Below are 17966 nucleotides of genomic sequence, written 5' to 3' on the forward strand. Positions count from 1 at the left end.
GAGTTTGCTGGTGAAGCCATCTGGCCCTCAATCTGGGCCTGCAGCACCACCAGCAGCCCTCTCCCCTCCCTCTCTTACAGTAACATACAAAATCACCCAAGAGCCAGATCCAAGTACAAACAATCAGAGCGCTGAGTCACTTAAGATGATCAGCAGGTCCATGTTAGCAGGCTGTATTTTTAGAAAAAAGTCATTTCATAGTTTTGTTAAAGGGGTTTTAATTGATTTTGTCTATTTGTATATATTTGCACATATGTACAATGCCTGTACTGCTACATTTTTGAATGGCTGTTGCAAGTTGAGTTTCCCTCCAAGGAACAAGAAAATCAAGTGAAATAATTAATAGCCACTGAGAATTGCACTTTCCTGAGTGAAAATATTCAGGATGTCTATGTAAGAAATGTTGTCTCCAGCACTACAGCAATGATAGTGCTCATAAAAAACGGTGCGTGTCTGGAAGCAGTTGTGCAGCAGGGCAGATAATGGGCTTTAGCTGGTGGTCTGTAAAAGCTGTGGCTCAGTCATGAGGACTGTCTGGTGCATGTTTAACAGGAAGGAGCTCAGCTCACCTAGTTTCCACCAGGTTTCAGATCCACACTTCCACCAGCACGACAACATGATGCCAAATGAAAAGTACTCATTCATTTCAAATGAGTTGTGGGAGACAAGTTGCAAACAGACGTCATAGCAACGTCAAGTGGAAAGACGTCAGTAACTTGGGGGCATGGGACAGATGAGCAGAGATGAACTCCTGGCAGCAGAGTGAGGGACTTCATAACAGTTGTATACAGTTATATGAGTGCCTAGCTATTCAATGACCATCCATAAGTGTTCAGCTGCATCTTCACAGCTTGATCCTATGATGCCGTTTTAAAAAACTTTACGTGATGTTTTTCCACTAAGTTGTGTTAACCTGGAATGACTGAGTTAAGTGTCGTGTTTACGGCAAAACACATGACAATTTATAGACACGCTGATGAGTTCAAGAATTTAACTTGAGCTGCAGCTTCAGTCTCGTCCACACTTTCCTCTTTTGTTCTCCAGCATGTTTGGCGGTAAACACACATTTTTGTGTTGTTTTCAAAATCTATCTTTACCACGTTGAAATAATAGCTACATCATGGTGTCTGCTAACGGCACATACCACTGTTGGGCCGTTCCTCTAAAGGGTTACTCATCAGTCAACTTGGACTCATTTACCCCAGATTAAGAAAATACAGACAGACAGGCAGACAAACACACACACTCACACAGAGCACTGATTCGTCAGCCCTGTGGATTCGGGGGTCTCAGCCCCTCTGGACAAACATGGGAGGAAAACATTCCAGCGAAGAATGGCTGAGCCGCTCTACGCTGAGAGGTGGAGAGCTAAATAGTCTTTTCAGCTCATCTGGCCTAGGTCCTCATTACATAACTGGGTTTTGTTGGACAGACACAGTACAGAATGGAACAGGCCTAAGAAAAGCAGGGACTGTTGTAGCTGTGAAGAGCCTCTGATGTCAGACGTTGAAGGAGATGCCGCCGGGAGAATGCTTTCATCCAGTTTCTTATCAGCGCGATGGGCTCTTTTTGAACGAGACCTGACGAGAAGACGTCCGTCGATACATCCCATGTGCGCAGGCTTCTGGCTCTAACACACCGGCAGACATCAAACGGCACCGGCTCCAGGACCGTTCTCCACCGAGTGACGTCGGCGCTCAGCAGAAAGGCGACATTCTTCTCTCCGCAGCTAACACAGGACATTACTGTTCGGTCACACCTGCCCCGCCCTGTATAAATCCCATGTCTGTCTGTGTGTCTGCAGCAAGGTCACATGAACTCTCTTGAACCCCGCCCCCGAACAGCAGTCCCGGCTGACGTTAGCAGCAGCTACACGGCTTCCAAATCATTTTTCAACATCTCCTGGGGGCTCTAAGTTTATCTGCATTTCCTTACTTCACCCTGAGCTCACGGCCTTATCTCACTCATGACCCTGAGCATCCGATTTCTTGTCCAATTCTCGCCTGTGTTTCCACGTCATGGTTTTTATCCCCATGTTTGTAAGACCTAAACTTGTCTCCCCAAACTTGTCTCCAGCCCTGCAGTGACTCCAGTGAGAAACACCAGCTGACATCAGACAGCCGCTCAGACGTGACGTTGAAGAAGAAAAAGAAAAAATCTCTGATTACAGTCGGGCCTGATCCACAGAATTACTCAGGCTGTAAATCAGACCTGCATCCTCTCGGAGATGCTGCCAAATGCTCCCAGGAGGAACGCCCCCCCCCACTGCAGCAAGGAGAAAGCAGCAGACTTGACGTGTCGGCAGTTCTCAGGAATCTTGTCGGGTTTTTAACTTTCCACATCGCAACCGGGTCGTTTCGGTGACACATGAGTTTATCTGCAGAACGAAGGATCGCGACCACATCGTAATGACTGTGGCCGCGCGCACGTCTGAAGCGTGGTCCTTTTGATGCGATGCAACATGATGTCACCGAGTCATTTTCTGGGCGTGCGTGTCAACGTCTTAATTGATGAGGCTGCTGCAGCTAAACTCAGAGGTCTGAGGAGCAGCTGAAGGCGCCTGGAAAAGGAGGAGGAGGTGGTGGGTTCAGAGGACACACCCATTGACAGGAAAGTGAGGGATGAGAGGAAATGGATGAAATAGGATGGAGGGGGAAGATCTGCAGCGCTGCATGCGCTCCAACTCCGGCCATGTTTACACTGGGGAAAGCACCACGGTGTTTTCCAGGGACCATCATTCCTCTGTCAGACACTACAGGCATCCACAGTGACTCAGTGCACATTTTCTTGAACTCTTCATCTCTTTTTCTGTCTGTTTCTCTCATTTTCTCTCTCACTGTTCTGCCTCCCTCTCTCACTCTCTAGCTGGATATAATAGCAGGGTAATTTACAGCTCTTGGTCAGCCCGGGGCTGTGTGTATGTGCATGTGTGTGTTGTTTAAAGGGCGTGTCCCACAGCCCTCATCAGTGTTGGCTGCAGTGCAGAGCGCCTCTATTCATAACCAATACCAGATCTGTCCCATACCAAATCTGTTACAGTCCACTGAATGCCTTCACAATAACGCAATGGTATTACTATTGTAAAATAAAACGTCCTTTAGTTTACATGTATGAATGCTTACCGTGAAACATAGTTAAATAATAGTTAGAGCATCAAAATGCTTGGAAAGAAATAATGTAATTCACTATTATCTTCATTATAAAGTGAGAAATTAATTGTGCAGTGGATATCCAATCAGAAATGACAATCACAGTTTCCCAGATGTCAAAGTGAGGCTTGTAGCCAAAATATGCATAATATAGCTCAGTTTATAATAAAATAGCAGCAAATCCTTATATTAGAAAAAGTGAAATGAATAATTTCACTTTTTGTTTGATAAATCGCTCAAATATGGCTAATTATAATAGTTTAAATAGATTTTCGGTCCCCAGATTGCCCCTGATGTGTCATTGTTTTGTGAATGTGTGTATGATGAATAGGGAGAGGTGCTGCGTGAATCTGTGTGTCAACAGGTGAGTGTGACTAGTTGTGTAAAGCCACTCCTGCCTGCAGACTGGTCCTCCTTCCTCTGCAGAGCCGTGTGTCGACCCTCCATCATGTGAGGAGACTCTCGGCGGTGATAATTACAATCAAGAGAGCAGCAGCTGCTGTTTTGGCTGCCGTCTCTGGCTGTGTTCTGTAGCTGGAACACATGCCTCCAGCCGCCGCACGTGAGGGAGGTAAACATGAGATTACCAGACGTGGCTAAAGGGTTCATATCAACTTGAATATTTCATATTCCATCGCGCTGTTACAACTATTTTTAGAGGTTGGGAGCATCTCTGCAGCCGCTTATGAATTTTAAATGGCAGTTGTGAATATTTCACCGGTCGACCATAATAGCCGGGCTGAATGCAAGAGATGACATGTTTGGTATTTCCTGAGTGGATGCAGTCATAGGTTAGTGCATACTTCTTTGTCCTACCTTTTGCAGGTCTGTAGAGTTCACGATGTACATGATTGATTTATTGGTAAATCATTTTTCAATTAAGTAATGAATCATGTCTCTTATAAAAGATTTACGAATTTAAGTTGCAAGTTCCCCGAGAAAAGAATCTACAGCCTAAGTGAGTCATCAAGTTTGTGTTGATGTATGATGCTGTGATGGGGGCTGAGTGGTTTAAGACGCATATCATTTATGTTTGTTCCAGGTTTGGATTCTGGCTGGTGACTGTAGTGGCTCATCTTCACCCCTACTTTGAAATACATGAACGTTATTCATATCATTTCTTTTATTATCATCATTCCTTGTCATATTTAGTGCATAGTTTGCAACAATCTGTTTGGGTGGAGACGAAGTACAGATGTTCCCTTTCAGCAGGTCCTTTTTTTAATGTACCCATGAATGTACAAAAAAACTGTATCTGGATTACTTAAAAGTTAAAAACTGAACTACATGGAATCTGGGCAGTGTTACGATGTGTGTTGTGTTAGACCTCAGTAGATGATATCCTCACTGAATCTGAAACTGTGTGGATCATATTTGGGTGTACAGAGTTGGCCGACTCGGAGAAGGACGAGTGCTACTATTACACTCTGAGGCTAAAGGTTTAGATACCTACATCACTGTTAGTTTAATCATTTCTAGAGGGCATTACATTGAATATTGAATAATGAAGTGGTTTAAAGTCAAGTCTTGTAGATAAGATTTCAGACTTCTGTTGATATTCTCCTACAAACAAATTCAGATTCAGTTTTACATGAGTGTAAACACAGAAAAGGACACATAGCTTATTAAACATGGCACATTGCACATGTCAGCCCTAAAGCAAACCAGCCTGTTTTTCAAAGCTTCATCTGACTCTGTTTGCATTAATTACTGCTCCACCAGTTCAACCATAGTGATGACCTTGACTGTTTTATCCCCATTTGAATGAATCAACATCTTAATGAAGAGGGATTCATTAAGCAGAACACCACAGAGCTGTGTGTATTCATCTGACCGGGCCCCGCTCTCCCTCCACGTGCCTCGTCACCCATTACGGTGTAATTATGCGTCCATCAGGCATGCGTCTGGAATGAGTGGACCCTCCACCCTCGGCCTTCCTGAGTCTACAGCAGTCCGACCTCAAACCTCAGCCCAGGGAATTCCAAGATCAGCTTACACTGCTGCTATATGGGCTCTTTATGAAGCACGCAGCGGTGTGCTAACGGCAGTGTTGTAGTTTGTTAAAGGAACCTTTCAGACGGCTGGAAAGGCTGAGTGGCTGAGTTTACATTCAGGGTGGACAGGTTCGTCTATACGAGCCGTTCTCCAGTCGCGGCGGCCTGGCTCCCTGAATCAGGTGTTTGTCCATGTGTCTGATTAATGACGTCTGTGTGGAGTTTCCAGACGCGGGTGGCGTAGGGCGTTGGGTGGCTTCTGCAGGGGAACAGGGCCGTCTTACAAAGGGCGGATCCCGATTGGGTGGAGGGTCAACGGGACCCCACAGAGCCACGGTGACGCTCGGCTCCTGTGTCGGTCTGACGTGTTAAAACTGACCCATTCATGTCAGACTGCTGTCACAGGTTAATCCCTGCTCATTCACACAACACCTGCTCCTACTACTGTGGTTTAGACCACCAGCCAGCCCTCGTATAAACACAATGGATTTACCAAAGAGAGTTGTTAAGTGTATTAAACCTTACTGGTGCTGTGTTTACACTGGAGATAAACACACAGCCCACAGAGTGGATGGAGAGGAAGTATTTCATAATGTTCTTTTGTTTATTTAATCATTCAGTGAAAGGTTAATGCAGCGGCTTATATCCTCTATGATCTTTAGAGTACTTTCATTCACAGCATCCACTGATGGATTTTTGTTCAGTGACTGAATTTAATAGCTTCATTTCTGTCAGTCATTTCTTTGTTATTTTTTCTGATTGATTATTAATAATTTGGTCTACAGTGTATCAGAAAATAATGAAATACTGAAGCGTCACACTTTCAAACCGTTTTGTTAATTGTCTGATCAGTAACAGTAAGAAACAAAATCTGACTATTTAACGAGCATAAAAGGAATGAAGGGAGGTAGCAGCTAATTGCCGACCAAGTAATATTAGCTCGTCAGATTTTCCAGTCGTTTCAGCACTGGTAGAAATCCTGGATTGATGGACATTTAATGGAGCAAACAAAACGTCTGTGGCACCCATATTTGGATAACCCTACATTAGATGGAGCACAGTAAAGTACACATTCACTATTTGATGCGTAAGCCAGGCCAAGGTTAGCATCGCCTGGAGGCAGGGTGGCAAAGCCAGGTCAGATAATTCATGTTGACCCATTGAGACTGAACTCAGACAGTGTGGCTCATCTCACATCAGGGCGTCAGGCTGACAGGACTAGAAGCGCGTCTTCATTAGCGCGTTGAGATGATCCGAGGCTCCCTCCCGTTTTCCCCCTCAGGGAAACCGTCTGAATGAGGAGGAGAGATGCAATAATTAAACATCGACAGACAGTGTTTTTTTTTTTTTTTTCATTTTATTCACGAGGTGTTGGAGATGGGGTGGGGCAGGGCTGTCATCAGAAACATATTTGCTCCTTTTCTGGCCGTCTGAGAGCAGCTGCTGAGGAGTGAATGTGCCGGCTACTGAATGCTTGATTGGCAGAGGCATTTGTCAGAAGGTGTCTAGGGACCTCTGGAGACAATTGTCCAGATCAAGCAAGTGCTCCTTCACCGGGGAGCTCGCTAATACACCAAGCCCCGTACAAACCCCCTTCCCTCCCCTCCCAGGGCTCAAGGCTTTTGTCCCCCCTCCCTCCCCTTTAGTTTTTTAGGAGAGTGTCCAACCCATTGCCTCTTTCTCTCTCTCTCCTTGCTGCAGCATCAGCTTCGCCTGGAAGGAAATCCCCTGGTTTTTTTTTTTTCGTCTTCTCCTGGACATATGATGCTGTTGTGCTACACAGATGGTTTCCATAGCAAACTGTGGATTTTGATTGTTGTTTTTGCCAGTGGAATAGAAGTGATGCACTGGCTCATAAATACATCGTGGGCATGACTCACAGGGAGTTTAACTGGTAGCTTTTGGAGTTGTTGCGTCACGACTTTATATTTAATTTGGACGCTTTGTAGAAATGAAAAGAGAGCCGGTGCCAACTTCCTCCTCGAGACCAACACATGCATGACAAAGGGCAGTTATTGTGTTGTTAGTTGATTTTTACCTTGTCAAGTCTCAATGGAAGCTTTGACATTCACTGTAACCTGACCTATTCTTTTGTTAGCTGAGGAAACTATTAGTTTTCCCTTGAAGTTCGATGTTTTACCGTACAGCAGAGTGACAGCATAATATACAAATGATTCAACCTGACAGATTGTGGAATTTTTAAGGTAAAGATAAATTCATAATGTAAATAATCCATCTTGATTTGGATCCGCTGGACCCATTTGAAAATATATGATTGAATTAGATATAAAGTGCACATTTGCATGGCTCTTGGATGGACAGAGTTTCAATGGATGTTCCTGCCAATATAAACATGAGCACTGACATATCTGTAATATGATCTAGCTCCAATGGGAACTAGTTCTCTCAATACACTTCACATGTGATAGACCATATCGAATCCTAATACATTAAACTTGGACTTGATTCCGTCGACACTTTTTTGTTTTTTATGTTGCACTTTTCAGCACTTCAATTATTAATTGTTGATCAGATAATGTTCTGTCAAACAACTAACTGACTAATCTACTAAGCACGACACAAAAACACACTATGTAAGATGTTATCAGGTTAGGATCTGTGCAAGCTGCCCTCAATTTAGTTTTCACTCTTAAACCGAGCAAAAACAATAGCCTGCCCCGCTGCCTGTTTCTTATTATTTTATTTATTTCAATGCTTTAAGCAAACTATTTATATTATCTCCAAAATGCAAACAGCTTCTCCCTCTCACTTCTTTTTCCTTCTTCTCTTTGAGAAAAGAAAAAGAAAGTCTTTGTGTGTGCACCCTCCCTCTTCCTCTGCCCAGCGTGTTGGCAGATGAAAGTGCAGTAAAATTATATTACAGGCTACTCATATACAATATCTGGCTCCACCGCCGCCTCCTACACTCAGATTATCAGTCTGAAACGAGATCTGTCCGCTCCAATATCTGCGCGGTCAGCTCCGCTCGCAGTCTGCCGCTCTGCTCTACAGGGCAGTCGATTGTGGGGTTCATACCCCCTCAGTGCCCCCCCGAGGGGCCGTATGAAGAAGGACTTTATGGGTGTGCAGTGGTGTGTGCGCCCAGTCGGAGCAGTCTGTTCCCCGGCCCTCATTAGCCAGCCCTTTGTTACAGTAAGCCATACCTCGCGGAGCCCAGATGCAGCATGGCCAGATTAGATCTTACACCCGCCAGGAGTCCTGAAAAGCCACCCCCGAATCGAGCCTAATCCTCCTGCAAGACTTTCTCTTTTCTTCTGGCTCTCCGTACCACACACAGTCTCTCTCTAACACACACACACACACACTCATTCATTCACAGCCGCAGATACATAAAGTTGGTCACACACAAGGACCAATTGAAGACTTCAAAATTACTCATTGTAGTGTTTCAGAGCCCTGTCGGTGCCTTGTGTCTTTAATCCCCATCCAGAGATCCTGTCAGCTGCTTACTGACGACGGGCCTTTTGTTACACAAATCAGAGCTGCAGATAATCATCTAATAAATCCTCGACTCCAAGATTCTGAGTGGATAGAAATGAAATGGCATCACGAAACAGCCTGGTTTCCATTGTGTTGTGTTCTCCATAAATGTAAACATCTGACCCATGTTTCACAACTGCATTTTTGCTGCAGGTTTTTGGGATGTTGAGGATCCTAACTACTTAACTACCAAGATGATTAAATGTAATAGACAGATCGGCAGCTTTTCCCCCCCTCACCACCAGCGCTGTTTCTTTCCAAATCCGCAAGCTGGACTTGTGTGTTTTGGTGTTTCAGCACACCATTAATGTGATCTCAGACTGATGAGTGGTCTTAAAAACCCTCCGCACTAATCCATAAAACAGGCTTGTCAATTTCCCCATCGCTGCCTCTACATTCACCGCAGCCGCAGTGTGGATGTTGTCTTTGGCCCTGCATGTGATGTTGTGTGAAGCCACAAAAGCCATGTGCAGTATTATCAGCAGGGGGACTCCAAGACCAAATCACACAGTGTTGGACCCAGCGGCGAGCGGTAACGGCGCAACAACAAGGGGGAGCGACACCCTCCGCCCTCCACCCTCCACACCCGTCGGTCGAATTTCACAGGCGTGTGCGACCATGCTTAAAGTGTATTTTATCAACCAGACCACACTGGTATTATTTGTTGTTGCTGCTTTTCTTGGACGGACAGCAGCGTTCACAATTTACACCTCTGTGTAATCTCATAAAGTTCTTCAAAGCAGTTTGGTGGCTGGTGTTAAAGAGCTGTGGTCATTTTATAGTGAGTGTGAACATGGACATCGTCCCATTAACCTGTTGCTGCTTGTATCTCTGCTACAGCAAAGCCAATGACAATGTTTTTTTTCAACACTGGAGAGTCATAATTAACAATTTAATAACATGTAGGGTGTTTTTCATTATCAGTAATCAAGAGTCAGTTAATCTAAATGTAATCAGTGATATGAAAATATGTCGCATTATGTCCCACTTCATTAAAAGGTTCAATATTGTATCAAGGGAGATTTCCATGTTGTTGTTTTTGTTATTGTAAATTAATCTAGGTTCAATGTCAAAGTGCTCAATCCACAGAGAATGGATACAGCCTCACATCCTCCGTCCTGATTGGCTGTCGTTACCAGAGAGGAGATGGTACTTAAAACCACAAATACATCATCTTATTGATCAGCACTTCTAATAAAACACAGTGTGAGTGTTATTACCCTTCAGCAACATTTAGCATCTTAATACAATGGAAACTTAACTAACAACTTGAACATGGCTGAATCAGCTCTGTGGCCTGGAAACAGTGCACAAGTTTTTATAATCTTTACAAGCTTTTATTAACCCGACCCTCACCCATTGCCCCACTCACTCTTGCATATCATTCAGTTTGAACTCGACTGTGGATCAGATTATAATAACACATCTCTATCACCACTGGGAGCTGCTCCAGCAACACTTAATGTCAGTGCAGCTTCGGCCTGTAAGTGGCTGTTTAGCCTCCTTGCTGATGCACAGGAGTTACATTGGGAAAAGCAGAGATGATGTGCGTGTCTGGAGGGATAGGAGCATTTCTGTCTAACTAGAACGCGCCTTAACAGTCGGTCTTTAAAGAGATAACCTGTGTTATTCTAAAAACTGCTCCACTTCTTCCCAGACTTTAAAATGTGACCCAGTTTCTCCACTAGTAAAACAAACTGAGCACAGCCAAACTCAGAACACACACACACACACAAATCCTCCCTTTCAAATTCCACTCTGTATTTGCACATCGAGCCGTAGCAAGCATGCCCATCCGCAGGTCCACAGGATAACTGTCGACCCCGACGTTTGTTCACATCAAAGGAAGTGAGAGGAAGTGATGGATCGACAGTTTTAAGCCTCAGATCACCTCGGCTCTGTTTGCTGGCCTTCATGATGACACACCGATCTATTCATAAACACACACACACACAGCAGACACAAACCTTGAAATTACACAAGTGGCCCCCAGTCCAGTGGTCGACATTGTTGTGGTCTGGTTAGTTGCCCTGGTAACAGCATAATATTTCTGGGCGGCACGTCTAGTTTTTATGTCTGCATGGCACCAAATCCACTTCTTAGCCAACAGGAATTCCACCCGAGGATGTTTTTTTTCTTATCATGTGTTTTAAATTTACAGGAATTCAGAGACATAGGCTACATCCAGTATATATACAGTATAATGTGGTTTGAAACCCTATAACAGCCTGAAATGCATTTGTAGAGGTAAGAGGTATTGTACCTCTAATGGTAATGCAGGCTTGTAATGGTTTGTAAAAAATGGAGACAACGGTCATGATGACATGTTCTCCTACTCCCTCTGAACGCAGCAGACTGTATGGTTTTCATATACGACTATTCCTGTGAGACTTAATCCTTGTTTTGCCTTCCTCAAGTCAAGTGTCTCGACTGGCGGTCGGTGTTTTTTGGCGCCTTCTATTCCTGCCGTCTTTTCCGTACAGAATACCACATGCTATATTGAGCCGAGTGAATGTGGTAACAAGATGCTCATAACCAAACGCTGAGAGGGAACATTCCACCGCTGGGTTCCTGATGTTGTTTTCACGGTCGCTGCTGTCGCGGACGGCAAATATTCCTCCGAATCAAAATAGCCTGGTATTTACATTTTCGCCTTTTTAGCAGGCGCGCTCGTCCGCAGCGACCGGTACCAACCAACCACGCCGGCTCCTGACGGACGGGCATTAGCTGTCGCTGGAACTGAACCAGTCAACTTAAAACGATTATGGGGCAATTTATAAGACTAATAACTCACCCTGGAGGGATAAAGAGGTGTTGAAAACCAAAATGAACTGGAGGAGGATGTTCATAGATGTAGTCGACGTTTATTAACAGGGCCGTCCAACAGTGCAGAGCCCTGATGTTGCTATTGGAGCAGCACAAATGCTCCAGAGAGCCCCGAGAAGAAAATGTGATTAAATATTAAATTGATGTTTTGGCCCAGCTCTCGAGCCGAGCAGAGAGATTTACTAAAAGGTATCAGGGCTGAGTCCCAAACATCTCACTGCTCCTGGAATAAAGGCAGTTGCCAAGCCTCTGTGTTGTGTTTGTTTACCTCCAAGGACTGGGGAGGGGTGTACACCCTTGTGTGCATGGCAGGGCTCTTATGTAATACCACAGGGCAAGTGTAAAGAGACAATAGGGGGTTGTAAGATTTGGATTGATGCTTTTGTTTCAGCAGAAACTCAGAGTAAATAGTTATGAAGAGGTAGTAGGGTATCAGTATTACACATACACACACTCACATTTGTTCCTGTTGATCCTGTTGGTATATTATAGTGCTTAGAACAAAGCTCTGTCATAAAGTCCTCCAAACCGGGATAATCCACCATGATTCATTCACACTTAGTTTTTTAATGCATGCGTGGAAACAATCCTAACATGTCCATGTGTAAAATGGACATTTTAATTGATCCTCTATCATCAACATGATTCCTTTCGAAAGCGATTTCCCTCTAAATAGTAGCAGACACGGTCTACTGCGTACTGCCCTGCACACTGTACTGTGTAACAATGCAAATCAATATCCAGCTGCAGCCCTGTGAGTCAGGCAAATTTATTTTCATAATTTCTTCACCTAATTGTATCTTTGTGCTTCCCCAGAAATGGTGCAGATGGATTGTTGGAGGCAATTTGGTGTTAAAACAGGAAACCCTTGGATGATAGCTGCTTGATTCAGTCTAATCAGACTGTTGAGGGTTAATATTATCTTCAACTGAACTTTGGAATAAATCTTTACACAATATGTTGACATTGTCAGTTACAATGGAAGTGTTTTGGATCTCTGTCATGCTAGTGTGCTTCCAATGTACTCGTACTTGTACCGTTTTCTTTATTTATTGATAGCTTAACCCTCCCTAAATTGTAGGCTATGGCAGTATCCCAACTGGTTTACCAGTTCTATCTTTATTCATCACATATTTTATGAATTAGACTACAGTAAATTAAGATAGACTGTACATTTGCTTTGCTTACACTCTGTAAGACCATTGTTTTTCTTTTGATGCCTATAAAAGAATAAATACAGAATACACAGCTGTATACAGAGTTGTGTGTGTCTGATCACCATGTGTGTCACGGGCATCAGGTCTCTGTAGCTACCTGATGAGCTGCAGGCGTGTGAAGGTGGGCGGGTCGTCTGAGCATTTTTTCTTCTAGATTTCACAGAGCCCATATGTCTCCTTATCTATTCGCCCCACTTGACTTCTCCCATAGCTGTGAAAACAATCCCAAGTCATTCCCGTCTCCGGACAGGACAGGCAGCAGCTCCATCTCCCACTCCTAAAACTTTTCTGAACGTTCTTTTCCCCGTCAACCCACCTTCACCTTGTTGCGCGATCCTCCTCTTCCTCCCATTTGTTTACATGATTTATTGATGAGCCTGGACATGTGAGTCAGTCAGTGTGCACGTGTGTTGGCCCGGCGCACGGCAGCTCAAACTTTTAAAGGTTGACTGAGAGAGAGAGGTGAGAGAGAGAGAGAGAGATGGAGGAGGGAGGAAAGGAAGAGAATTTCACTCCAGGCTGCCTGGTGTGTGTGTGTGAATGTGTGTGTGCATACTTCACAGAGAGTTTTGTGTGGTGAGTGGGTGGGTGCGTCAGTCAGTCGGCCTGGGCTCTCCACAGCACTCAGCCGCTGCGCTCTCCCCTCTCGGCTGAGTGGAAACATCATGTGTCTGTGGGACGTAGCGAGGACCAGCCCTGTTCCTCGGAGCTGAGAGCAGAGCAGAGCAGTCGGAGACGGGCCAGGGAACAGAGCTGGAGCAAAAATGAACGACGCCACAAACTCGGAGTAGACTACCCAGAGGAAAAATAAAGGACACAGCATTTATTTTTTTGAAGGGGGAGGACAGTTTCCATCCATTCTGCCCTCCGGTCCAACATCCTCAGACTTGGCTATGCCATGCTGGCCCAGAGGAACGGGCTCCCTCGGGGCTGTAAGCCGGTCCCGCTGAAGGATCACCCCGACCTGCGGGATGTGGACGCCACCGCCGAAGGGTGCTGCTCCCTCTCCCCCTCCCCGTCCTCCGGAGGCTGCCCCTGGGCCCGGCTGGCCGGCGTGGACGGCTGCCTGTCGGAGCCGTACTGCCTCTGGTTCCAGCTCCTGGCCAGAGCCTACTGGGGCGAGGTGGAGCTGGGCCTCACCAGCCCCAACCGCAGCGTGTCGTGGGCTCGGCTCCGAGAAGCCTCCAGGAAGAACTGCGTCCGGTCTCGGGTAAGGACGGCACCGCTGCAGAGGGAGAGAGGGAGAGAGCAACATCCTGGTGCTTTGACATTATGAGAATGTCACCCAGTTTTTGAGGCATTTTGGAAAACCAGTGCTCACTTGAAATATGCGTTGAAGCTTTATCAGTGTCTGGCAGAGGTATATCGATTTACATAGGAAGCTTTTGAGAAGGGAGGAGAGGTGAGGGGCGGCTGCACTTTGTTGTGCCATCTGAGGAATTTAGTGTGCGTCATCCTGCTCTACAGCAGCGGGGTAGTCCTGTTTCACTGACCAATATCTTCTGTAATGTGTGTATATGTGAGTGTGTGTGTGTGTGTTTGGGTCTAAGGTTTCGTTTGTTATTGGTCCCTATAGTGACACTTTTGCTGTTAGAGGAAGATACTGTTTATCTTCCAGCTGCACGTGTGCGACCGCCTTTTAAAAACATAAATATCCACCCAACAGCCATCACGCTTCATGTCGTATGAATCCAGGGTCGATGGAACGGATTTGTCGCGCAGTGAAGGACTAAAGTGGGGAACTGAAGGCGTATTTTCCTATGTTATAGTGAATAAAGATGACTAATGTGGTCAGCGAGGGAGAGATGTTTGGAAAGAAAAAGCAAGAGCGAGAGGGAGTGAAAGAGGTAGACCCATGAGGTCAGACGACCCAGGGGTGACTCACAGATTCAAAAAAAAAATAAAAGAAAGAAAGGAAGAAAAAAAAAAGTGTGAAGAAAAGCTGAGGCCAAACATTCAAATCCACTCATATACATAAAGAAACAGCGGCAGACATGCAAATGCAGCATCCTGCAGGCTAAGGCACCATATGGCAGCACACACATCAAACCCTCAGTGGTGAGTGTTCTGATGAACAGATTGTATGCATAATTGAACAGTATTTATCAGGTGATTGTGTGAGCTGCTTTGGATCAGATTTACAGTATTGTTGCACTGAAGCATTGTGGGAACACGTAGGTTTCCCTCCACCCTGGGCTGTGCTGCTGCTTCTCTCGCTGTATAATTTAACATGTTATATATATAAAAAGAGCAAGTTAGTGGAAAGAGTGTGTGTGAGTGTGTGTGTGTGTGTGTGTGTGTGTGTAGCTCAGCTATGGGGCATTGCAGCCAAATGGCTTTGCTATTGCATAATACCATATTAATTTTTCAGCATGAAATCCAAACAAACAGCTGAGTGGGACTGTGTCAGCTCCTTCCCTCCTTTTCCACTTGTCTCCTCTTCCCTCTCTCAGTTACATTACGGACATTGCGTGGCTCACCTCCAGCCCCACACCACTGGGTATTGGTGGTGATTTCACCAGTCTTACTGTCTTACCATTAAGCCCACACCCATCCCTCTCTCTCCCCAGAGGCCTCTACATCTGCTGCTCTCAGACAGGCAGAGGAGAGGTGTGGAAGGAGTGAGCCAGAGGGGCGGAGGGAGGGAGGGAGGGAGGCGAAGGGGGACGTCTTTGTTTTGGATCCATACCTAAAGATGTATTTTGGTAGGAGAAGAGCTTTGCGGAGAGATCTGGGCCGGGGCTGAGACTCTTGGCAGGCTGGCGTAGCCCCGAGTCACTGTGGTAGTGTTAGCAATAACCGCTAATGCACGCCCTGCGGTGCAGCGGTTCGGCTCCATCGTTACTGTGATGATGGATGTGACAGAAGTCTCACAGCTCAGACGGCTCTCAGCAGCAGGAGGAGTCAGACTGGCTTTCTCACCGATGGTGTTGTGATTAAGAGTTGCAGGATACTGTATGTCCTGTTGCATGTTTGTTCATGATGAATCTGGTTTCAAAGCTTTGGAAAGGCTGGAAAAATATGTAACACATCCAACCTAACCCAATCTGACTTCCCCCCCCCCCTATCCCAATCCTGGTACCCAGACTGAGGGAATCAGTCAGTACCAAATTATGTAAGTCATACCAGCATTTCTGAAATTACATTGTTACACAGCGTAAGGCCTCGTAAGGATGAGGTTGAACTTTTGGATCTCCTGACCAAGACACTTCAACTGTGCCATCTCCAACATCTTTAGTTCCTCTGCTCTGGCTTTTTAAAACTGTGGTTGTTGAAGAAAATGTCCCAGAACATTTCAAAGGAAAGTTGCATAAACTTCTAAATTCTGTCTGAAAATTGTGTAAAGTAAAATCCTAGTTAACATCAGCGAACTCTGAACCTTACAGTTTCATAGTCGAGCCCCAATGCTGCATTCGTCTTGTGTTTGTGGAGCACATACTGTCTCACAGGAGCTTTATGCACAGTAGCTGGTCTTTGAAAACGAATGTTCAGCAGATACAAAATGTAGTTGACGTCTGGAGTCAGGTTTCCTGCTGTGTTTCGATTTTTACCAATTCACAAACAAAAAATAACCAACAGCATCCACAGTGCTATTTTTCTCCAAAATAAAAGCATCTGCACTGACACTGGAGTCTGTTTATTCACATGGCCCTGTTGCTTTGTGCTGTGTTGCATGTGTTGCTGCTCTGATTGGTTGGCCTGTGATCATTGATAACTCCCCTTTGAAATCGAAAATAAACTTTGAGTTTCAAGAGTCATACATAAACATGAACTGATCAGATGCTGCCAGGCTGGTTGGCTCATAAAATGAATATGTGGACTTTTTTTGATCAATCCATTCATCCATTTATCCACCCAAGGTCCAGGTCGCATTTGATTATTAATTAGTAATAGCATAGGTATGGTTGTAGTTGATATATGACTTGGTTGTTATGACTGATGAATGATGAAACAAGTGTTCAATTTGATTGACTTGGTGAAACCGCATCATGCTATAGACGCTTTAATCACAATTCAACCTCCCTGTGAGATATCAGACAGGACCACCTTGGCTGCGTAGATCATAGTTTTCATAACATCATCTTTAGGATTTGAGGGTCTTGAACGCAGCCTGTCATGATTCAACTGTATTTTCAGCTTGGCTTCAGTCGCTGTAAACACTTTTTTTTGTTTTTCTCCCCCCTCAGCTTTTTGTTACAGAACATTTAAAAACAGACTTGTGCGGCTGATGCAGAGCATGTGTTGTGTTATGTAGGCATTTAAATGTAACGTTACGCAAGCCGAGGGCCGACAGCGTTTTAAAGGTTGTTTTTATCCTGCGTTAGTCACAGTAGGAATGTAGGAATGTCAAAGATAAGTCTGTCATCATGCAAACCTGCCAAATAGCTCTGAATGTGCATTAACTAAAGCCATATGTACGGCTGTGTGGCACAGAGGGCAGGGCCAACCTGGCTTATATGACAGTCCTGATTATTTCGACACATATTGGGATCACATCATTGGATGTAAATATCTGACAGTATTTTTTGAGTCGGTCACCAACAGTTTCCATCTACCTGCTGTCTGCTCATGGGCGGGGCCTGGTCAGATGTGCCGTTGTTGTTGTTATTGAGAAAATTTTTGAGCTCTGTTACATAAAATGTATGTGAAGTATAATTGCAGACCAAGTCCAGGAAATGACACAGTTAATCAGTGGAACAGTTCAGTGACGTTGTGGAGTTGAGCACTTACAGTTTCAGAGGCTGGGATCATTAAATTATTGGCAGTTTAGAAAAAAAGTCAAGCCAAACATATGTAAAAACAAGCTTTTCCTGCTGGTTATAGTCAGTTATCAATGTTGTCCTGATTATTTATGCCGCATTACTCAACACAGAAACAGCCTATAACTAATGTTTTAACAATGAACCCACCTCTCTGTTTCCCAAAAGCACCAAACCTTGACCACGATCTGACACCTTGTTATCCGGCAGAAACCAACCCACCGTCCTCTTGATCCCTGAGAACAATCTGTGACAGGGGATTTCTTGTATTTTTAAATCAAGATGATTAATAAGATGTGCGCTACAGCCACAGGCCGTTTCATCTGTGACAACACACTTTGCTTTGTTTTAGCAAAAAAAAACGACTTTGCTTTCCACAGACACCAGGGGTGAAGTCAATGGAGGGATTGTTCTTTCATGTGGCTCTGAGTTTGCTCTCGACAGCGAAAGGCGAGAAAAAGACAGTTTTACAATCAGTGTGTCGTTATTTTCACAACCACGTCTGATTTCAGCGGTGGT

The 17966-nt window shown here is 44.8% G+C and overlaps 1 protein-coding gene across 2 annotated transcripts in view; it reads left to right on the plus strand.

Moving 5' to 3' along the window:
• arhgap21a (Rho GTPase activating protein 21a) overlaps positions 1 to 17966 on the plus strand; it is an 84642-nt gene that overhangs the window by 20070 nt on the left and 46606 nt on the right. The window lies entirely within an intron of this gene.

This window comes from Trachurus trachurus (genome assembly GCF_905171665.1).
Source record: "Trachurus trachurus genome assembly, chromosome: 20".
NCBI lineage: Eukaryota > Metazoa > Chordata > Actinopteri > Carangiformes > Carangidae > Trachurus > Trachurus trachurus.